Source organism: Gobio gobio (genome assembly GCF_949357685.1).
Source record: "Gobio gobio genome assembly, chromosome: 11".
NCBI lineage: Eukaryota > Metazoa > Chordata > Actinopteri > Cypriniformes > Gobionidae > Gobio > Gobio gobio.
The window spans coordinates 49,340,973-49,365,357 of NC_137104.1; the positions used below are offsets into that span (position 1 = coordinate 49,340,973).

Genomic DNA, 24,385 nt, shown 5'->3' on the forward strand with positions numbered 1-24,385 from the left:
AGCCGAGGCATGGACTCTACAAGACCTCCTATGGTGTCCTGTGGTATCTGGCACCAAGATGTTAGAGCAGATCCTTCATGTCCTGTCCCAGACAGAAACAGGCCACATCTGGTACATGTGGATTCAACGCGTAAATGTGGGCCGGATCTGGGCCGACACTATGTTGCTGTCTGGGGTAGGTTGTGAGGTGGAGCCGCTGTGGATTGAACTTGTTGGTCCACCACATCCCACAGATGATCAATTGGGGATGATAATTGATCATAATTGATCAAGATGATACCCTTCATTTCCCTTGTGCATGGATGAGCCTTGGGCGCCCAACACCCTGTTGCCAGTTTGTGGTTTGTCCCTCCTCAGACACTAAATTCTCATCACTGCTAACCGGAAGCAACACACAAGCCTTCCCGTTTCAGAGATACTCTGACCCAGTCGTCTTGCCAAAACAATTTGGCCCTTGTCAATGTCGCTCAGATCATTATTCCTGCCCATTTCTCCTGCATCCAACACGTTTATCATGAGAACGGATTGTTTGCTCAACATCTAATCCTCCCAGACCTTAAGATGTGGCCTTGTTAGATGATCAACCATATTCACTTCACCTGTGACTGGTCATAATATTTTGGCTCATCAGTGTATATCATTCACGTAATATTAGTTGCTAGATTTGTTCTTCAGACTCATAACTTCATAAATTCCTGTCTGTATTGAAGAGGTTTTATGCGTCTTCCTTATTCTGAACAAACTCCAGCAGCACTCAAGTCTCAGCGGATGCTCATGAAATGGATTCAATCTATGGAAATTCTGATTTCATACTTTCAACAGTTGCTTCAGATGAAAACTGCTCTGAACACAAAGGTAAGGCTGGGATGTTATCAGTATTTGCATTATATTTGCTATTTCTAAGATTTAGCACTGCAGTAACTGTGTAAGGTTTTATGTTCATTCAACAAATTCATATTTAGCAGATGCTTTTGTTGCAAAGTGGCTTATATTGCATTCATGGTATACATATTATCCATTCATGTGTTCCCTGGGAATCAAACAATAAAAAAAATAAAAAAGCTCCAGTAGCTCAGACAGTAGATCATGATGATCCTATAACTCTAACATCATGGTTTCAGAAAGTTCACATACAGTATTAAATGTAATATAATATTTGGATAAAAGCATCTGCCAAAAGCATAAAAAAGAGTTTTAAAAGTAAAACTAAAATTACAGTGATGTGTGAACTGGTGTGAAGTTTATCACTTGATTTCCTGTGAGCGGACTAGAAGTGTTGAAACCTATTTAAGAACAGTGTTATATTTTTTTCTAATGTGTCTTGAAAGCTGTCATATGGACGTAGTTTTCACGAGATCTTTATTTCAACTGTATAAGGTTTTGAGTCAGATATTTAATTACACAGATGCTTGTTTTCTCTAGCAGTGGTTTATTTCAAACATCCAGTGTGAAACTTAGAACAGTATTTGTGAATTATATCCGTCAATCTTAAATTTCAATACATTATTTTATTTTATTTTCATATTGTTTGGGTACAATGATCACAATAAAACCCCACCGGTAAACATTCAGACAAGAGTCAACCATACAGGGAAACAAACACATCAGCATTTAGAAGCAAACACACACAATGAGTCAAGGAGAAGCTGACAAGCAAGCTCGATTCCTTCAAGAGCTGCAGATGTTTCTCATGAAAACATCTGTCACAGAAAAAAATACCTTCAGTTTTGTAATCGTAATTAGGAGCCAAGCACCTTTTTAATCGTTGACGTTCTTATTCTTCACTGTAAAAAAAAAAATCGTAAAAAGAAGGTAAATGACTGGCAGCTACGGCTGCCAAACAAAAACCATAAAATTAAGGTAAAATATCTTAATTCAAATAAAGTGCAAAAACAATAATTTTACAGAAATTTACATTAAAAGTTTTAGTGAAAAACACTGTTATTTAACAGATTTTTTCCTTGTTTTAGTTAAGATATTTTACTTTAATTTTACGGTTTTTGTTTGGCAGCCGTAGCTGCCAGTAATTTACCGTTTTTTTATAGTGTTAAACTGTTATTTACTGATTTTTCCTTGTTTAAATTAAGATATTTTACTTTAATTTTACGGTTTTTGTTTGGCAGCCGTTTTTATACAGTGTTAAACTGTTATTTTACTGATTTTTCCTTGTTTAAATTAAGATATTTTACTTTAATTTTACGGTTTTTGTTTGGCAGCCGTAGCTGCCAGTCATTTACCATTTTTTAACAGTGTAAAACTGTTATTTTACTGATTTTTCCTAGATTATTATGATCAAACACCTTCAATAAAGTGACAGTACTAAAAATTCTGCAGAAAAACACTGTTATTTTACAGATTATTACAATAAAAAAACTTTCAATAAAGTGTTAAATTTACAGTTTTATTTTGGAAGACAAAATACAGTCTGTAAACAATACAATACATATCAAATACAGATAACAGTGGAACAGTTTCATCAAATTTTTAAAGTTGAATAAAATTTCAAACTGAAAAAAAAAAGTACAAAACTGATACATTTACAAGATTGTCACGGATTCACTATTGATTCTAAAACTTGTATTATTCAGATGTAAATTTATGTAAACAAATTCTTCAGAGCCCCCAGGAGGAATTGAAAAACTAAAAATTGCATTTACTTGTAAGTAAGGGTTACTAATATCATGATGAGGTCATGATTTCACCTTATAACAAAATAACAAATTGTGCCATTTACTGTTTTGTATTTACTTTGTATTTTCCAAATAAGTTTTATATTCTTTTCCTCTATATTCAACTGACCCCCGGGGGCTCCATATAGCTCTGATGATATATGTGGACAAACATTTACCTTTTAATTCAGAATCCAAGCTATATAGTGTAATAAGAAATGTAAATCAAAACATACAACAGGTCCATGATTCTGCACCAGAAGGGACAGACACAGCAGATAGTGAGCAATCCTCTTCCAAATCTCCAATAATCAGTTGGATCTGTAAAAGAAAGAAAGAAAAAGACAATGATTCACTGAAAAGTCCTTAAAAAGGGAGGATTTTGTTTTTTTACCTTTCCTTTAAACAACATTTGACATTGAGACATTCGGGCTATATGAACACAGAGTCCACTCAGCTTTGAGATGGTTATTGGTAATTATTATGCATAAAATTTGGTCCAATGTAGCTTGGTTACCAACATTATTCAAAATATTTTGTTTCACAGAAGAAAGTCATACAAGTTTGATAAGATATGAGGGTGAGAAAACGATGAGGGAGTTTTCATTTTGAGTGAGCTTTATGCTTTTAAACTCAAGAAGGTATGTTTGAACCAGAGTTGTGCCTTGAGTTGCCTGTGTTCACATTTCCACACACATAAGGGTACCATAACAGTATTAATGTTGGATATGACATGAATACTCACTTCCTCTGAAGATCATGTGGCAGATTTTCATTCCCAAAACTCCAGGATTATGAGGGGGGAAGAAACACACACACACACACACACACACACACACACACACACACACACACACACACACACACACACAAATGAATATTAATTTATTTGATAAAACATTAATATTAATTATCAACTTACTGACAGAGACATGGACTTGCAAAATGTACTCACCAGGTCCATACAAAAACTTCACAGTAGATCCAAACTCCTGGTTTGTCTATAATTCTTCAGAGTCCAAGGATGGTGGATTCCTGTCCTCTCTGCAGAATGAGTGTACATGACAGTGTTTTCAGATTAACATTACTCATTCCAAAACTCCTTTACTTTTATGACAAGCTTGATCTTAAAACTAGCTGACAGTAGGGATGGGCATTATGACCATATTATTCTACATACATGAGACATTTTATTTCACAATAACAATATCACAGTATAGTTATTTTTATAGATATTTTATTAAGAAATATTACAGAATAATACTGCTTAGTCTTCACTGCATGATATTCTATGCATTAATATCACTTGATTCTAAAAAAACGCATATGGTCTTCTCTAGTCTTTTGTTATTTGATTCAAATTATGAGACGGCAGTTTATTAAGCTGCTGCCCCTTTAAGAACGAAAGCACGATGACAAGCATTCGGGATTCCCCACGTTAACTTGAACCGTTTAACTCTGACGTTACTTCAAACATTACTGACTGTTTAAATCAAGCGAATACCTCACATGACAGGGATTTTGAGATAATTGTGTGCAATATTGGATAGTCACTATCATCGTCATAGTGCCCAGTCCTAGCTTAACAGTATTACAACATAACAAAACACAGAAACAGAATATGCAAGTTATTCGCGATTAGCATATAACTTTAATACACTAACAGTTATATATGTTGATGTGACAGTAGAAAAAATATAAAGGGATTTATTTACCTTCTGCCGTCTGTTGCATACCTGTCAAGTATCCCGTTTTGGCCGGGAAAGTCCCGTATTTTACCCTTCTTTCCCGCCGTCCTCCCGTATTAGTATTTCCCTGTAAATCTCCCGTATTTTAACCTGCGTTATTAAAAAACAATAATACCGGAGTAAAAAAACAAAAACATTTCCAATCGGAGCTCTGTAACTAGCCTCGCGATAACTGCCATCTGCAGTAGCCTACAGTATAGGTGCCAGTTGTCGCGAGGTTAGTGTGTGAGGTCAGATGACGAGTGACAATGCGGGAAAAAAACAAAACAGAGACGGATGATGATGGACGTAACGATAGAGACGGATTAAAGCACTCCTGCCAAAAAAAAAAAAAAACCCTCGTGTAAATACCGTGATCAATGGGACAGCGAATTTAATTATAAAATGTAAGTGACTTAGTTATTTTTATTTTTATTATTATTCCCTAGTTATTTTTTGTTTTGACATTTTACTCAGGATACTTGTCCGTTGGGCAAGTAAAATAATTTTTATATAAAAAAAATCCACTTGTCCTGGACAAGCGTTCATGTCGAGCCCTGCCCATAGCAATGCAAGTTCAGAAAGGGTATTTAGCATGGTACGAAAGATCGTTACAGAGAATAGGATGACATTAGACAACAGAACAGTTTGTGCTCTACTCTCATGTAAAATGAACCACTCTGGCCCAGCCCACAAATACACTCCTTCCAAAACAGTCTTAAAGAATACAAAGTCTGCAACAAATTTGTACAATAGCTCACTAAAAGAGTAAAGAAAAGTTATGTGAAATGAAAAGAAAAACTGTAAAAGAAAAGCAATATGAAAATGAAAAGAATGTGTGGAATGAAAATAAAATGTAAAGACAAGCAATGTTAAATGAACAGAAAATATGCAAATAAGCCTTTAAATAAATGCTCATCATATATACCCTTTTGTGTTTTCATTTGGGCTATAACACCTGTCTTAAAATGTAAGGGATACTGGAGCTTGTTTGGGGTGGTGGGACTGCTTGCGGTGGGCGCCGAAAAATTTCCCTTATTTTCAAATCCAAAACTTGACAGGTATGGTCTGTTGTCCGCCATCGGTAACTTAAATGTCTGTTGATATCCATGTTTTTCGTTCTCAGTCGACATCCCACAATCAAAATTCGTCCAAAATAAGATTTTAACAGATGTAAAATGATTCATGTGATGCCATTAATGGACCGACGAAGCAGTCCTGTTGCATGCAGATTAGAAATGCCGCGCCCGCGAGCAGCCGAGCACTCCAACGGCAACGGGTGCATTTTCAAATTTGATCGGTAGAAGGCGCGCACAGTTGTCATTGGCCAGATTTCTAGATGACGTTCAGATTGACCAATCACGCTCAAGTGAACACGTAAAGACAGCAAATAACCTTACAAATAATAATGTTTGTTTTAAACTACAGTTAGCAAATGTGTCGATTTATTTTTATTTGCTGTTATATTTAATTAATTGGTCAAGTGGTGTTTTGTGGTGTGGGCAGAGGCTTGAAAGTTTCAACCTGGAGAGCAGTGCAGATTTGTACTCTTTAAAAACAGATTATTGTTTGATATTTAGTTTCCTATATAGTTATATTTGTATCCAGAATTACAGTTTGAATGTAAAAATACACCTACACTGTAAAAAAAATAATAATAATTAAAAAAATCAAATGACTGGCAGCAACGGCTGCCAAACAAAAACATAAAATTAACGTAAATTATCTTAATTTAAATAAGGAAAAATCTGTAAAATAACAGTTTTCTCTCAAACTTTTAATGTAAATTTACATAAAGTTTTTGTACTTTATTTGAATTGAGATGTTTTACTTTAATTTTACAGTTTTTGTTTGGCAGCCGTAGCTGCCAGTCATTTACCATTTTTTTACGATTTTATTTTTACAGTGAAACTAATAAGATTTACTTTAAAATTACAAAGAATAATGTTAAATTGTTAGTATGGACATAAACCTTTAATATAATGAGCTAAATATTTTATTACAGATTAATTCTGTAATTTTACATACATTTGTATGTAATTTAAGAAAACAGAAAATTACTGTATAAATAATACAGTAATTTCCCTGTAAAAAAAATGAGAATGACTGTGATTTGTCATTAATGATAAAATAATGGTCAAGTTGTTAATTTACAGATATTTTTTGTAATTTTACATGAATTTGTATGTAATTTATGAAAACAGAAAAATACTGTATAAATAATACAGTAATTTTCCTTTATAAAAATGAGAATTACTGTAATTTGTCATTAATGATATAATCCTTAAAATAACAGTCAAGTTGTTTATTTACAGATATTTTTTGTAATTTTACATAGTTTTAAACATAATTCAAAATTACAGGAAAATACTGTAAACAATTTAGAGTTATTTTCCGTAAAATTAGGATTTTTTTTTACAGTGTTCTTTTTCCATCTCTTCTTCCGCTCTGGAAGTCAATGGCATAGAACCGCTCGCGGGAAAGTTGTGAAATTTGGCACACAGATAGAGGTCAGTCTGAACGGTCACTATAGCAATTCTGAAGTCTCTAAATCAATTCCTCTAGCGCCAGCAACTGTCCAAAGTTACACTATTGTTTCCGCTAACAACTTTTGAGCCGCAAGGACTAGAAACTAAATTCTGTTTCTTCTGATTCCTTGGCTCAAGATTGCACCCTATGGCATAATTTTCCTTCATGAACATTTTTCCACCATTTTGGATTTTCCAAAAAACCTACTTTTTCAAACTCCCCTTATGCCTGGCTCACACTACAGGAGTTTTAGGCCGATTTATGGCCGATTTTCCCCTCCCGAGATTCGGAGAAAAAATCTTGTCCACGACCTCGATCGGTTCCGATGTTCGGCGCAGATTATCTGGTAATGTGAGAAGTTCACAGATAAAATCTTGCCCCTCCCGATCTGCTCTCACACAAATCGGGCTGGCCCCGATCATATCAAACATGTTTGATATTTATCGGGATGAGCAAGATTGTAATAACGTCAGTACTGTCACAATAGCCAATAGGAAACAAGTCTACGACTATGTATGTGCGCGAGCGCTGTGTGTGTCTACGTGCGTGCGCGCTGTGTGAGAGAGAGAAAGCTGCAAACCATTGTTTCTTATAAGTAGACACATTTCATAATACATAGCCTACTATACTAGCACCAATTGTATTTTCATATTACAGCACAAATATACACTGTAAAAGGTGACACTGTCACTTTTGAACTAGGCAGGCAATATTATAACGGTAAACATTCTAGCACACTATAGCCCTATTCGCACGGGTTTAGTAGGCTATTATCTGGGGACATCTGGTGATTTGTAATAATTGCAGAGAATGTCTGTGATCTTAATCCCGTCCGAATCGGCCATGTCTGTAATATGTAAGGTAAATATTCCCCCGCAAATTACCTACCATATTTCGCCAAACACAGAGGTCCTGTGATAATATTAGTCCCGTGCGAATCGGCATCTCTGTGATTTGGTCGGGTTTAGGCGGATCGTATATCATTTTTGCAAGGTTTTTTGCATTTTTTCCTTTAACGAAGAATGGCGCTAGGCTGCATAAAATGCACACCGTTATGAATTATGTGCTGCCGCGCGGATTATACTTTCACTTTAGAATGAGCATCAATTTGGGAGTAAATTGCTTGAATGGTGTGTTTAATATTCTTAATGAAAAACACAAAAACAGAAAAGGACAATGACAAACTCGCTTAAATGGGCGCTTTTACATTTAGGTTTGAAACTGAATCTTCCGCCGTATAGCCTATATTATATTGCTCAGTTCAGTTTTTAATTGTAGCGTCTGTTCTCTAACTTAACTAAATTATTATTTTTATTACTATAAAACAATCAAAATGATATCGATACGACTGTTTATAATTTCATACAGCTATATCTATAACGAAAAAAACATTGTCTTGACATCATTTCCGGGAGATAAGTCAGTAAATTCGAGTAAAATCACAGCTTATCCCGTGCGAATGCGCCACGCAAAATTCAGATGTGGGGAGTAATTTCTAAATCACACGAGGTCCCCAGATAATACTAATCCTGTGCGAATACTAGGGCTTATGATAGTAATATAAGGTCTATGTTGATCCTCTCTCCCCAACCATTTTCTCATCCACACTCGTTTATTCTTACGCTTTTGTTTTTTTTTCACAACAAACGATCATTATTGATAGAGCAAGTTTTCGGTTTACAGTATCCATTTTCCCCTATTCCGATCTGCTGCGTAGATCACGTGACGCGCTTCCTCTGGCACGATAATCTTAATAACATTTTGTAGTGTGTGATGCTTCACGAATTTCAAATCTTGTAGTGTGAGCATGTTTAAGATTTGAGGGAAGAAAATCTGCAAAGATTCTCCTGAAGTGTGTGCTGCAACCAGATTTTACAATCGGATAGGATTTTAAAACTCCTGTAGTGTGAGCCAGGCATTAGGCCGTTGCTCAGATTTTCAGGAAAATTTAACCAGATCATCTTCAGACCAGGCCGACAAAAATGTTATTAAATTAAAGTTGATTCGTCAAACCGTTCTCAAAAAACGTGTGAACGAAAAATGAACATGAAGCTGAATCTCTGAAGCGCTTTAGCGAATTCTGATCAAACTTGGTGTGTGTTATGACAACCATGACCTGAGGCTGTCTGCAGCCTTTCAACGCAGTGCCACCTAGTGGTCAGGAGATATGAAAAATTATCCTTATAACTTCTGAACGCTTTGGCCAAAAATCACAAAACTGATCAGATTAAAGCTTGAACAGATGCTTTTGATGCTAGATTTGTGTCTCCAACAACAAACCAAGTCTTGTTTGTATCGCTGTCTCTTGTCTCACCTGATAGTCCACCAGCAGTTCAGGTCCTTTGAAATATTGGGACGCCACCCTGACGTTGTACTCCTGAATGGGGTGATAAAACTCTGCTAAGCCCCAGTCTATCAGACGCAGCTAAACAACAAAACACACGATCAGACAAGAATCAAATGTGATCTCAGCCAACAGGGGAATAATTAACTATTCACAATTACAATTTGATATTCGCAACAGGACTGCCACTATTGATGGATGCAAATGGTAGACTTTTTACATTTCAGAAATGCACTAACGGCTGAAGTCTTAAGCGTCCTTGTTAGCACGCCCGCCTCCCATGCCAGAGACCCCGGTTCAAATCCTGCTCGGAGCGGGTCGAGTAGGACCGGTTAGAGATGCACAAATAAGGACCTGAGAAGCACCTTTTGACTAGAGGTCCACATGACAGAAAATCCCACTGTTCAGAGCATGAGAGAAGTTGCTGTTGGTATTAGCAAGAGGGACATTCAGTCATTTCAGTCTTCCTGTAGGTCAGAAGCAAATTATCAACAATAAAACAATTATGAAAAACAAGCTTGCACATGTGACAAGCAAATCACTCTACAGAAGGCACCTTAGATGCTGCAGTCATTTTGCATTTAGTCTTTCAGAACACCAAAAGAGTTTTTTTTAATGATAGGCTATATTGATAACGTCCTCCATTGTGCAATTTACAATATCTTATTGCAAGTTTATTTACATTAAGCAAACAGAACATAACTCAATCACTGACTGAATGTAAATGCAAATGATTCACTTTGAGATAGTTTTAAACTTTATTTTTATCTAAAACTGTATGTTGTGTAGAAATACTGTGTCTGGATAGAGACACAAAAACAAACCCAAAGTGCTCTTATTTAGCACTACAGTAGGGTGATATCAGCTAAATTGGGCCACTTTTTGGTAAATCGCATTACACAATAATACAATACCACATATGCCTTTTCCATGTGTTTTTATGATTATTAATGACTGTTTTTGATAATGTTGTGTTGAAATTATGTAAAAAAAAATATTACTATTTAGGCCCTACAGTTCTTAAAACATCAGCTGTGCCAACTTTTTTTGCATGAGCAGTTTCAGGTAAAATGGGCCGCTGTTTCAGATAACCAATGGGCCAGTCAAACTGCAAAGGGAAATAGTGATTTATCATCAATTTTCATTTTATGTAGCCACATAAATTTAAACTGCATTAAACAAACATTAAAACATGCCATTAAAAAAACAAAAAAAAACATTTTGGGTGCAAACCCACATATTCAAATGTGCAATTAAAAAAGTCAATTTTGGAACAGCATAGATCATTGGTGTGTGTGTGTGTGTGTGTGTGTGTGTGTGTGTGTGTGTGTGTGTGTGTGTGTGTGTGTGTGTGTGTGTGTGTGTGTGTGTGTGTGTGTGTGTGTGTGTGTGTGTGTGTGTGTGTGTGTGTGTGTGTGTGTGTGTGTGTGTGTGTGTGTGTGTGTGTGTGTGTGTGTGTGTGTGTGTGTGTGTGTGTGTGTGTGGGCGTGTTTTCGTGAAATATCAGGACACAAATGTGTATAATGACATGGGTATGACATAGGTATTACAAAAAGAGGGTGAAATATGAGGACGTTCACCATGTCCTCACTTTTCAAAATGCTTATAAATCACACAGAACAAGTTTTTTTTCACAGAAAGTGAACTGCACAGTCTCCTGTGAGGGTTAGGTTTAGGGGCAGGGGCAGTGTAAGGGGATAGAAAATACGGTTTGTACGGTATAAAAACCATTACGCCTATGGAATGTCCTCACATTTCACAAAAACAAACATGTGTGTGTAGGTGTGTGTGTGTCGGTGTGCGAGTGTGTGGGTGTGTGTGTACACACATTCACACGCACCCACACACTTGCACACCGACACACCCTCACACACACTCACCCACATGTATGTGTGTTTGTGAGTGACACAGAGGCTGGCCCATTTTAGCTGAAACCATGTGGCCCATTTTACCTCAGTGGGTTAAGGTAAATTGGGCCGTCAAGAAAAACATCACTTTTCCAAAAAATATGTTCATATACTAAATTAACAGCATTATTTCTGATGGATGCCATCAAGACAGATATTATACATAGTTTTTTATGTGCATGTTTTTTTTTTTATATAGATGTATCATCCTTATAACAGTTTAGTGAGATTTGGTATGCCAGGCTACTTACCATGCAGCTTTCTGGTGCAGTCTAGATTTGAATTATTGCCCCGCCCACCATAGCAAACATAAACCAATCAAATCACCTGTTACTTCTCAAGCACAGTTATGACAACAGTTTGAAACCTTTTTAAACCTTTTCAAACCTTTTCAGTCATTGGCTCTAAATTCCAGAGGGGCTGGGACCCCCAAACCTTAAATGGCCCATTTTACCTGATATCACCCTAACTGTGTATGGTTTTCTAATGTTCATTCAACAATTACATATTTAGCAGATGCTTTTGTCAAAAGTGGTTTATATTGCATTCAAGGTAAACATATTATCCATTCATGTGTTCCCTGGGAATCAAACACTGCCATTTAAATAAAAAAGCTCCAGTAGCTCAGACAGTAGATCATGATGATCCCAACACCAAAGTCATGAAAGCAGAAAAAGTTCACATACAGTATTAAATGTAATATAATATTTGGATAAAAGCATCTGCCAAAAGCATAGATATGTTGTTGTTTTTTTTACAAAGAGTTTGCTTAAAGTAACAGTGATGTGTGAACTGTAAAGTTACTTTTCTTCCTGTGAGCGGACTAGAAGTGTTTCTGTTCTTGTGATCTAACAACAGTGTTATATTTTTTTCTAATGTGTCATGAAAGAAAGCTGTCATATGGACGTAGTTTTCACGAGATCTTTATTTCAACTGTATAAGGGTTTGAGTCAGATATTTAATTACACAGATGCTTGTTTTCTCTAGAAGTGGTTTTGTATATTTTATTTCAAACATCCAATAATAAACAGTATTTGTGAATTCTATCCGTCAATCTTAAATTTCAATACATTATTTATATATATATCATATATTCGGTCATGACCGAAAGGACAAGATCCCGGATACGGGTGGCCGAAATGAGTTTTCTCCGCAGGGTGGCTGGGCGCTCCCTTAGAGATAGGGTGAGGAGCTCAGTCACTCGGGAGGAACTCGGAGTAGAGCCGCTGCTCCTCCACATCGAGAGGGGTCAGCTGAGGTGGCTCGGGCATCTGTTCCGGATGCCTCCTGATCGCCTTCCCGGGAAGGTGTTTCGGGCATGTCCAACCGGGAGGAGGCCCCGGGGAAGACCTAGGACACGCTGGAGGGACTATGTCTTCCGGCTGGCCTGGGAACGCCTCTGTGTACCCCCGGAAGAGCTAGAGGAAGTGTCTAGGGAGAGGGAAGTCTGGGCGTCTCTGCTTAGACTGCTGCCCCCGCGACCCGGCCCTGGATAAAGCGGAAGAAGATGGATGGATGGATGGATGGATATATATATATATATATATATATATATATATATATATATATATATATATATATATATATATATATATATATATATATATATATATATATATATATATATATATATATATATATATATATATATATATATATATATATATATATATATATATATATATATATATATATATATATTGTTTGGGTACAATGATCACAATAAAACCCCACCAGTAAAAATTCATTCAAGAGTCAACCATATGATGAAAGTAGATTTTAACTGAAAGGTAGAACTGAGTTCTCAGGAATAGAGTACATTTAATAAAATGTCAGGTTGGGTCAATATGTTGAAAATGTGTTCTGTTAAACATGTATTTTACTGAAATAAACCCAGTGTAAATTCAGGAATGGTTCCAGAAAGTAATGCTGTAATGATTCAAGGGTTTAGAAATAATTTATCTCATCAAATTTCTAACCCCAGGTAACTCCACTGAAGAACAAGAAAGTGAGAGAAAAGTCAGTTCCTCTAAGTGGACTAAAGTTCTTCTGACTCTTCTGGGTTTCTCTCTTGTTCTTGCTCTCGGAGGTCTCTGCACTCTCTGGATGATTTGTGAGTATATCTGATACTAGATCTTTGCTCTGTTCAGTGTGGATGGACTGAGTTACTGTAAGTACTTCTGCTTGACCTCAGTGTGGGACAGTAGCATCAGAACTTATTTATAAAAAAACAAAGACCTTAACCTGTAACAGACAAGAAGTCATATTTTGTCAAAACACATTGAAACATAAATAATTTCACCATACTTGTTTTATTGATATTGTTTTTTAAATGGTAACACTTCACAATAAGGTTTCTTTAGTTAACATTAGTTAAAGGGTTAGTTCACCCATAGATTAGATTTCACACACCTTGCTTCTAATATTTTCTGTTTCTTTGAGATTATTCAGAATCAAATTCCATCTTCCACTGTAGATCTCACATCCAGACGGCTGTATACCTTGTTATCACGTGTCTTGACCCTCGTAGATAAAGATTTCAGCTTCTCGTCCACAGAGTCAACTGTCTTTGAAAAATTATCAACCATAATCAAATTCTGGGTGATTTGATGCCACATTGACAGTGCAAAGAATATTGATGATATTGCCTAATTTGCTACCGGTCCTTCGCATGCTACCAAAACAGCACAGACCAGCCGAGAAATGGACTCTACAAGACCTCTGATGGTGTCCTGTGGTATCTGTCACCAAGATGTTTGTAGCAGATCCTTCAAGTCAACAGATCCGGGCCACATCTGGTGGATTCAACGCGTAGATGTGGGCCGGATCTGGGCCGACACTATGTTGCTGTCTGGGGTAGGTTGTGAGGTGGAGCCGCTGTGGATTGAACTTGTTGGTCCACCACATCCCACAGATGATCAATTGGTGACGATAATTAATCATAATTGATCAAGATGATATCCTTCATTGCCTTGTGCATCGATGAGCCTTGGGCGCCCAACACCTTGTCGCCAGTTTGTGGTTTGTCCCTCCTCGGACACTAAATTCTCATCACTGCTGACCGGAAGCAACACACAAGCCTTCCCGTTTCAGAGATACTCTGACCCAGTCGTCTAGCCAAAACAATTTGGCCCTTGTCAATGTCGCTCAGATCATTATTCCTGTCCATTTCTCCTGAATCCAACACATTTATCATGAGAACGGATTGTTTTATCAACATCTAATCCTCCCAGACCTTAAGATGTGGCCTTGTTAGGAGAAGATCAATGTAAGAGTGGACTCCTGTAGATGGTTCAATCTACAGGGTTGCCATTAGACTAAAAAACTTTATCAGAAAGATGGAAGAAAACTGTACATTTCTTGTCTATTTCCACCCACTGCAACTCATACCAACGACGGAGATAAGCGCAGTTACAATAGCAAAATATGTGGGAGAGCGTTGCTATAATATGACTATATTGTATTGCAATAGGGAGCACTTCAAAGTCAATACTAAATCAAAACTAGTTAGCACAGTATTTGTAATAGAAAGGATTTAATGACAAAATCTGGTTATGGTTACACTTAAAATAGTTTTAAAATGGATGAATGAGATGATAAACTTATACCATTAATCGTACACAGCATGAATACAGTGTTACCTGAGAGAGAGAGAGAGAGAGAGAGAGAGAGAGAGAGAGAGAGAGAGAGAGAGAGAGAGAAAGAGAGAGAGAGAGAGAGAGAGAGAGAGAGAGAGAGAGAGAGAGTGGGGGAGAGAGAGTGGGGGAGAGAGAAGAAGAGAGCAAAGACAAGAAGCCCAGATGACTTCAAGAGCCAGAGGAAAAGAGAGAAAGAGCCTAGTTTCCCATCTTCTTTTATCTATCCCTTGACCATGTGACCGAAACCAAATGTATTCTTTTAAACTGACCAATCAAACCAAACTCACACATAACATTCAAACTGACCAAACTTCCCCAGCAAGGTGTGACCCACATGTGGCCTACAGGCCTCTCTATTGTCTTCCAGGTCGCCCTTCTGATAAGCAAATGGTGGGGGTGACAACAGTAAAGCAAATCTCTTTGTTGGATTTCAAATATCAAATATCTTTGATTATTTTCAATTCCTTCAGTGCCCTGCTGTCACCTGAAATAACAACATTAAGACAGGCTGAACATGAAGATGAAAACACTGCTGAAATACACCTCAGCGGCACAGTCCCTTTAGGTGTAGGCGTACTGTGCTGATTGGATGCTGTAGCAATTAGGCAGGATATCTGTTATCCCGTTGGTCAGGTTTGTTTCCACCTGCCGATGATTGTGAGGGTTTTCAGTCTGTAGAATGACTTGTTGTCCCAAGTCAGTTGTGTTAGCCAGCATGAGCAGAAAGTGTCAGTGGAAAGTGTCTTTACACTTTGAGGAAACATCTGTGTCCTCCCCAGGATTCTTATCAATAGCTGACCCTTAGAGAAATCCTCGGTCACCTTCAAGCAGAAGGTTTGGTTTGCCGGGCAGGTCAGATCTCCATGGGTGAAGGAATCATTTCACTGATGATGTTCCATCGTGTGCTAGACACCTGAACAAATTCTGAATAACCATGCAATAATTGAACACCGATGACTTTGTGGTTATTGTGAGATGGAAAAAGAGAGTTGTTGGATAATCACAAGAACATCAAAATAACAACACATGATAAACTCCTGTCAGAAGTGCGAGTGGTAAAAACGGTCTCATTTCTCAGTGTCATATATTTAGTGAGCAAGTCTCATTTGATCGCCAGATTCTTCAATACCACTAGAGATATTGAAGTGGAATTTAAACATGGTCTGGATGTATTGAAGGAAGGGTATCAAAACCGTCAATAGAACAGTATATTTACCAGCAGTACGCATAATTAAAATATATCACATAATTAAACATGGAAATACACAATTGGATAATTGCCATTATAAAATTGTTTGTATCAGTTGTTCTGAATGCAAATCATTATTGAATTCTTATGTTTCAATCAGATTACTTAGAGAATGAGATTTACAGAAAAAGAGATTTAAAATCTTTAGTTAAACTTTGGCACTCATCTTCTGCGCATTTGATGTACAGGCGGAGTCACACTCAATGATGCAGGTCTGACTGAGAATTGTTTACTTAATTTATAGAAATACCTGCATCCCAGATCTAAGTCTTTAGATATATTTTATTGTCATTAGCCATATGTTGGAAACTAGGGGCCCTTCCAGTTTTCAACAATGCTAAGGACTGGACATATTAAACATTTTGTCCATCAGTTTACTGATCAATTAATTGTCCATTAATTAATGTGTGACAAAGCCATGCACATGTTTTATGCATCTTGCAGTGTTTACATACAGGAAGTTGACATGGCTGTAAGCCGTAAAATTATTCAAACCAAATAAAAGGTAATTATGAAAATAAAATTGTTCAAACCAAATAAAAAGGGAATTATGAAAAATAAATCATTTTGTCCTGTATGTATGAAGATTAATAGTGTATGATAAATTTGCATTATGTGTATGATTTTGGCCTGGATAGTCCCATGATCTATGCCAGGAAAAATGTGTTGTGCGGTGATAGAATTAAGGATGTGTGTTGTGTATGGATGTGTATAGGAGATGGGTGGTGTCTATCCTACCATAATCTGTGTTGTATAATTTTATTCCAGTTTTTATACTGGGAAGCCATTTAACTATGTGTGCTGTGAGGTGTGAATGGCTTCATGAAGTCTCTTCCCTCCCATCTCCTAGATGTTAAGTTGTGTGTGTGTGTGTGTCTTGACTTCAGACCCAGTGGAATCTGGATCTGAAGGGTGGTCTGTAAGAGTCGGTTTGGTGCTAAGACAAAAGCTGAGATACATACCTCAGCAATTGAACAATAAAAGTCACTAATCTTGAGGAAAAGATCTCACAGAAACTGTGACAACACCCTGACAAACATTCCTCCCCCCTCCCCATTTTGCCCTCTCCTTGTCCTGGTTTCAAGTCACCAAATGCAGATATATCAGTGATGATGTTATTTGTAAATTTATTGTTTTATCCTTTTCATGTTTGATGTCTTTTTAAAGGTCTCAGTGCGAATGGTAAAATGGTCCCAGTTTCACTGCAGTCACTGGTAGAATTAGAAAGATTGGAAAACTAATGAGAATTCAGTTCTCCTTTGAGTAGTCTCTTCAAAGATATCTGATCCACTCCCCCAAAACCAGGTGGGGGTGTTGCAAATATTTACAGCCCTTTTGTTCTGGTTGGAGTATTTAAGGCTGGATGTTCTAACTCTCTGGGGGAATATTCTGCAATCAGACCCCCCGTGCAAACTGCATGTAGTGTGCCAGACATGATGACTCTTTTAAATTATTTTCATATTGCTTTGCAATTGTGTTTTATGTTTTTACGCTGATCAGTTGTGTACCATGGATTCTTGTTTACGTATTTACTTTTCCTGTCTGGCCAAAATAAATGTTAACCTTGATTTCTCTTGTATGGTTCCGAAATCGTTATTCTAGTATGGATCGATGTAGAGTCCTTTATTACCGCAAAATCTAGGGTTATGATAGATCAAACCGATGACGCCACGACTGAAGCATGGAGCGCAGCGTGCGCGATATTCCGATTTCTGACTATCGCTGGGTTAGCACGTTGTAGTCCGTGAATATTACTAAAATTACACTTTTTGTTGAGTGAGCATGTGCAACCACTTAAAGGTAAAATATTCACCCTGCACCCTCTGACTAATCACAGAAGTAACCGTTTTGTGCCCGTGAGCGCGCGAAATCCGGACGCGTCATGTCTCTGTGCGATTTAGGGTCTCTCGATGAACGAATATAAAAACTAGGAAGATATAAAGAAAATCAACGATCTAAATTAAATCGCAACTAATCGTAAAATCAGCTGATAAACTCTAAATGTAGCACACTTTATGGAGTCACTTAGAATTGGAGTCAGATAAAATTATTAATGGAGTCAGATTTAAAATGAGATATCAATAAATTAGGAGAACTTCACCGAAAGGCTGAAAAGGCTTACACGCAGAATTCCTTTTGACCACGTCATTAGTTTTCGGTTTTTGGGCAAATGGATGGAGATTTACATCAACAATATTCACTTCACCTGTGACTGGTCATAATATTTTGGCTCATCAGTGTATATCATTCATGTAATATTAGTTGCTAGATTTGTTCTTCAGACTCATGTTACGAACCCCTATTGTAAGATGCTCGTTAAATAAGGGGTCCGAACATAAAAGGAAATGCGAGGCCAAAAGCAATTTAACCATTTATTATAAGACTGGAAAATGATTGCACACACTCACATCTCTCCTTCCTTACTCTCCACATGTAACAATAACACTTAACTGTACCATAGTCAACATATACTTCACAGACACTGACAGATAGATCACCCCCAAAAGAACAACACATAGAACACAGCTTGTCTTCAACGGCCGGCTGGACATCATGACGCACACGGGATTCACCGCTGCGCGCCTCATTCTGGTTCAATCCTCTCTTATATACTCTGGCAGGAGCGATTAGAGCGACGGGACACAGGTGTGCAGGGGCGGAGCCTAACACTCAGAAGAGAAAAAAAACTAATCAGACCACAAACACACAATTCAAATACAACACTCATAAGGCTTAGGCCGCAACACATAACTTCATAATTTCCTGTCTTTATTGAAGATAATTTTATGTGACTTCCTTATTCTGAACAAACTCCAGCAGTACTCAAGTCTCAGCGGACGCGTCTTCTGTCAGGCTCATGAAATGGATACAACCTATGGAAATTCTGATGTCATACTTTCAACAGTTGCTTCAGATGAAAACTGCTCTGAATACAAAGGTAAGGCTGGGATGTTATCAATATTTGCATTATATTTTCTTTTTCTAAGATTTAGCACTGCAGTAACTGTGTAAGGTTTTCAAATGTTCATTCAACAATTACATATTTAGCAGATGCTTTTGTCCAAAGCGGCTTATATTGCATTCAAGGTATACATATTATCCATTCATGTGTTCCCTGGGAATCAAACACTGTCATTTAAATAAAAAAGCTCCAGTAGACAGTAGATTGATTGATTGATTGAAAACTTTGTTAATCCCGTTAGGGAATCTGATTTGCCACCAACTTCGACAATACAACCAACAACCTCAACACACAATTAACACAGATAAATTAAGAAACTATTAATACCTGATTAAGAGCCAGCATGACATGATACAGTATCACAATTCAAAAGTACAGAGAAAAAAAAAAAAAACATACACATATATATACATATACACATACATTAATGGTGTTTGTTGAAATATCTAACCGCTGCTGGGACAAAAGACCTTCTCATTCGTTCACTAGAGCACCGAGGCATTACCAATCGGTCACTGAACGAGCTTCTAAAACATTCAAAAATATTGTAGAGTGGATGGCCTTCAAAAAGCAAAACAATTTTTAGTTTTGACCTTATCCTCTTCTCCACAGTGACCTCCAGTAAGTCTGGACTAAGACCAATAATCAAACCAGCCCTCTTGATCAGCTTATTAATCCTATTTTTGTCCTCAACAGATATGCTAACCCCCCCCCCCCAAGTACAGCATAAAAAAGAACACTAGCTAAAATCCCTTGATAAAAAACATTTAAAAGCTTTTTGCTAACATTAAATGATCTAAGTTTCCTCAAAAAGAGGAATGGGCCTTCTTCATTAGGACATTTGTATTCTCTTTCCAATTTTTCATCTAAGTGGACACCTAAGAATTTATATGACTGCACTATTTCAATCAACTGACCGTTAATTGTGACTGGAAGGACCTTCTCTTTTTTTTCTTTCTAAAATCGATCAAATTCTTTAGTCTTCTCTACATTCAGTTTTAAAAAGTTAGACTCACACCAGCTGAAGAAAGACTGAACCTCCCTTCTGTACGCAAGATCATCACCCTGATTAAGTAGACCCACTAAGGCAGTATCGTCAGAGAATATTTGTACCCAACAGGATGGCTGACTATCCCTATAGTCAGCAGTATAAAGTGTGAATAAAAAGGGAGCTAAAACTGTGCCCTGAGGTGCTCCAGTATTAGTTCAAATGGTATCAGAAAGATTATTACCAAGCATTACAAACTGTGGTCGTGATAAGAGGTAATCTAAAATCCAGGAGATAGTTGCATCGTGTAATTTAAAATCAATTAGTTTGTTGGCTAAAATATGTGGCTGTATAGTGTTAAAAGCACTCGAAAAATCAAAAAACATGATCCTAACAGAGCTGGCAGTAGTTTCAAGGATCATGATGATCCTAACTCTAACATCATGGGTTCAGAAAGCAGAACAAGTTCACATACAGTATTAAATTTAATATCATATTTGGATAAAAGTTTCTGCCAAAAGCATAAGTTGAAAAGTGGCTATAATAACTGTGTGTGAACTGGTATAAAGTTTACCACTTGTCTTCCTGTGAGCGGACTAGAAGTGTTTATGTTCTTGTGATGCTGTGAAACCCATTTAAGAACAGTGTTATATTTTTTCTAATGTGCCACGATAAAAAGCTGTCATATGGACGTAGTTTTCATGAGATCTTTATTTCAACTATAAGGTTTTGAGTCAGATATTTCATTACACAGATGATTGTTTTCTCTAGCAGTGGTTTTGTATGTTTTATTTCAAACATCCAGTATGAAACTTAGAACAGTATTACTACTAGAGAACAATTCATAAAATGTCAGGTTGGGTCAGTGTGTTGAAAATGTGTTCTGTTAAAAATGTATTTTACTGAAATAAACCCAGTGTAAATTCAGGAATGGTTCCAGACAGCAATGCTGCAATTATTCAAGGGTTCAGAAATAATTTCCTTTATCTCATCAAATTTCTAGCCCTAGGTAACTCCACTGAAGAACAAGAAAAAGATGTCGCTTCTCCTAAGTGGACTAAAGTTCTTCTGACTCTTCTGGGTTTCTCTCTTGTTTTTGCTCTCGGAGGTCTCTGCGCTCTCTGGATGATTTGTGAGTATATCTGATACTAGATCTTTGCTCTGTTCAGTGTGGATGGACTGAGTTACTGTAAGTACTTCTGCTTGACCTCAGTGCGGGACAGTAGCATCATCACAAAATGCAATATTTAGTAGCTTTTTATTTGTATAATCACACTTTTCAGTAAAGCTGTTTTGTCAGGCAAGTATTATCAAACAAACCTCCATATTGAAGGTGTAAACTGCCATTAACAAACTCCATTCAAACTTTGTTTTGTAGATCATTTCAGTCTTAAGTGTGCATGTGTGTGACTTTCCTCTAAAACACATATTTTCCGCTGCTGCTTTTGTCTTAATCAGATAATCATAAGCTCGCTGATTTTGAATCACTGAATGAGCAGCACATCATGGTTTCAGAGCAACTGACAGCTCAAGAGATCAACAGCACAGGTGAGAAAACTATATTTCATAAACGGTAGAGCACAGACATGTTTCATTAACAGTGTTGAGTGTTCATTGAACTGACCATGTGAGGAACTTTATCTGCTTTATCTTCTAAGTCATGATAAGAGAACTAGAGGAACTTAAAACCAACTACACCAGAGTTAGAGAACAGCTTCTGCTTCATGTTGGTGAGTTGGCTTTTATTTGACATTTTCATTCATTTGAAAATGCCACAGTCTTCTGTTCTGACTTCAATTTTCGAAGTAGCAGCTACTTTTTATTTGTCTTTTTTACCAGAGATGAAGAAAGAGTTTAATGATCTTACAGCCAGATACAACACACTCAGAGAATGGGTGTTTAACAACGGTGAGTGTCAGTTTACAAGCTTAGTGTGACACAAAGTGTGAATATTTTTGCACATGGAACCAGTTTGATTAACTTTATGATCTTAATAATAAAAGGTTTAATCACACTTTATTCATTGTTCACAGCTCAGTCTTGTGATATCTCTGTGGACGGCTGGATAGCTTGTCGTGGAAAGCTGTATTTCTTCGGCTCTGATGAACTGAACTGGTGGAGTAGTCGAGATGCCTGTGTTTCAAAAGGAGCCGATCTGGTGACCATAACCAGCCAATCAGAACAGGCAAGTCAGATCAATTAGGAATTAATAAGTTTCGATCACAAAAATAAAAAGAAATGTTTTTCAAAGGGTTTCTATGCCAATTTCGGAGTGTCTATTTACAGTAAGTTCAAATAGCCCACCTTGTTGGCAAATGTTATTTGCACTAACTCCACCCACTGACGTCTGGTTAGACCAGACAAAACGACGGAAGATTCTAGTCTAAGCACAGCAACAATAAAGCGTGTGGCATAAAGTTTGGACGCAAATCGACCCGGGGTTTGAATCCATCACATATCAGATCGGAAAAGCATTTATTTTCAATAAAAATAAAGAAAATATTCAAAAAGTGGAAATAAAGTGTGTTTATTGTGTTTATCAGTTAGGGGCATTCATTTAATATTTTTAACAAATATAATTATTTACACCAGAGTTATTATTGCATACTGTTTAATGTACAACAACACTGAGGTGCAAATAATATCTGACACGATTTATAAGTATAAATATCATCTCTACTATTTACACTTCTTGCAAAGAAAATAGGCTACAAGTGTAAACAGAATATATAAAATTGTTTGTCATGTTTTTAAACTTTATTAAAGGAGACATTTCAATTGATACAAAAAGCTTTTAAAAATAGATTTTGGTGACCAAACAGGTAAAATACACTTAAAAAGGTCAGAGGGACTCGAATCATACCGGTTTCGTGGAATGACTCCTATCACTATTTCCACTTAGTGTAAATAGACAAAATCGCTAAGAAATGCTGCTATTTTCACTTGGTGTAAATATAATCTATTACAGGGGTTTTCAAACCAGGGTCCGGGGACCCCCAGGGGTCCTCCAGAAGGTTCTAAGGGGTCCCCAGAAAATTTCAGAGAATAAAAAGACAAAGCAAAAATGGTTAAAGTCTACCGAACATTCTACCGAACATCCAACATTAAAGTATGGCCAATTTAAGTTTGGAAACAACGTGTTGTATTTATAATGTCACACTTACTATTTATCTAACACTTTACAACATACATAAAAATACATAGATGGATTTTAGGAAGGGTGTCCCCCATAAAGGTTCATCATATTTGGGGGTCCTTAGCACCATAAAGTTTGAAAACCCCTGATCTATTACACTATTTCACACTTGTGTACATTTTCTCCTTTAGGATTTCCTGGTCTCTAAGATTAAGCTCCAGTCGCACTGGATTGGTCTCCATGATCTGGACACTGAAGGACACTGGGTTTGGGTGAACAACCAAACTCTCACTGAAACTGGAGTACAGTAAGAACTCATGTGTGATCATGTCTAGGAATGTTAATCAATGTACCAATATACAGATGTTTCAAAAAAATATTATTGCAAATGCATTATTGCTTGTTTGTCTCTTAAAGGTTCTGGTTCACCGGGGATCCGAAACAACCTAATAACCATAGAAATCCAGATCCGTCTGGAGAGAATTGTGCTCGTCTGGGAGATGTGACCAAAAACTTCGACTCTTGGTATGATATTTCTTGTAAAATACGGCACAAATTTATCTGTGAAATACAATATTAATTTACCTCCATCAGTGGTACTGTATGTTTTTAAAGAGGTCTATCATATAAATGCACAGGAAAAAAATATATCGTCAGCTAATTTCATACATTTCAGTGTGATTGTGCATGAAAAATATTGTTCATTACTATATAGTAGGAAAGTATGTGATTTTGGATGCAGCCAATAACATTCCATGTAACATTCCCACAACACCTGATACAAAACTTGTCATCATGACTAGGACTTTCTGAAAACAACAGGGGCCCGTTCTTCGTACCTCGCTAACTCAGTTAGCTAGATTTGATTGTTGACGATTTGGCATGATCTTGGATTGTTTGGTTCTTCAACGCTCATCCTGGACTTGCTGTCATAGCAACAGGTCCGTAAACTTAACAGGATTAGATTGCATCTTGAGGTGATACTTAAAATACTTTATTACAAGAGTTCATTACTGAACCAGGGGCAATAATAATAATTTTAAATAATAATAATATACACATTTTAAATTGTATATGTATATGAGAATGTATACAATATCATAATGTTGTGTATAATACTATAGAAACAGCCACTTGATTGAGCGATTTATTTGTGATGGAATAATTACTTTATAATTTTATTGGAGGTTTACACATTGTACAGTTAATCTGAGCCGTGCATTAATTCAAGTGATG

The 24,385-nt window shown here is 36.9% G+C and overlaps 2 long non-coding RNA genes across 2 annotated transcripts in view; both read left to right on the forward strand.

The window, feature by feature from the left end:
• Positions 1-21,921, forward strand: part of LOC307134263 — a 61,485-nt gene extending 39,564 nt beyond the window's left edge. Inside the window, exon 3 of the long non-coding RNA XR_013817536.1 lies at positions 21,853-21,921. This is a non-coding gene — a long non-coding RNA (uncharacterized lncRNA). The remainder of the gene's footprint in view (positions 1-21,852) is intronic.
• A 125-nt stretch (positions 21,922-22,046) lies between these two features.
• LOC307134262 lies at positions 22,047-23,785 on the forward strand. Its single transcript, XR_013817535.1, has 3 exons — positions 22,047-22,198; positions 23,341-23,456; positions 23,567-23,785. It is a non-coding gene; the product is annotated as an uncharacterized lncRNA (long non-coding RNA).
• Positions 23,786-24,385: the final 600 nt, after the last annotated feature.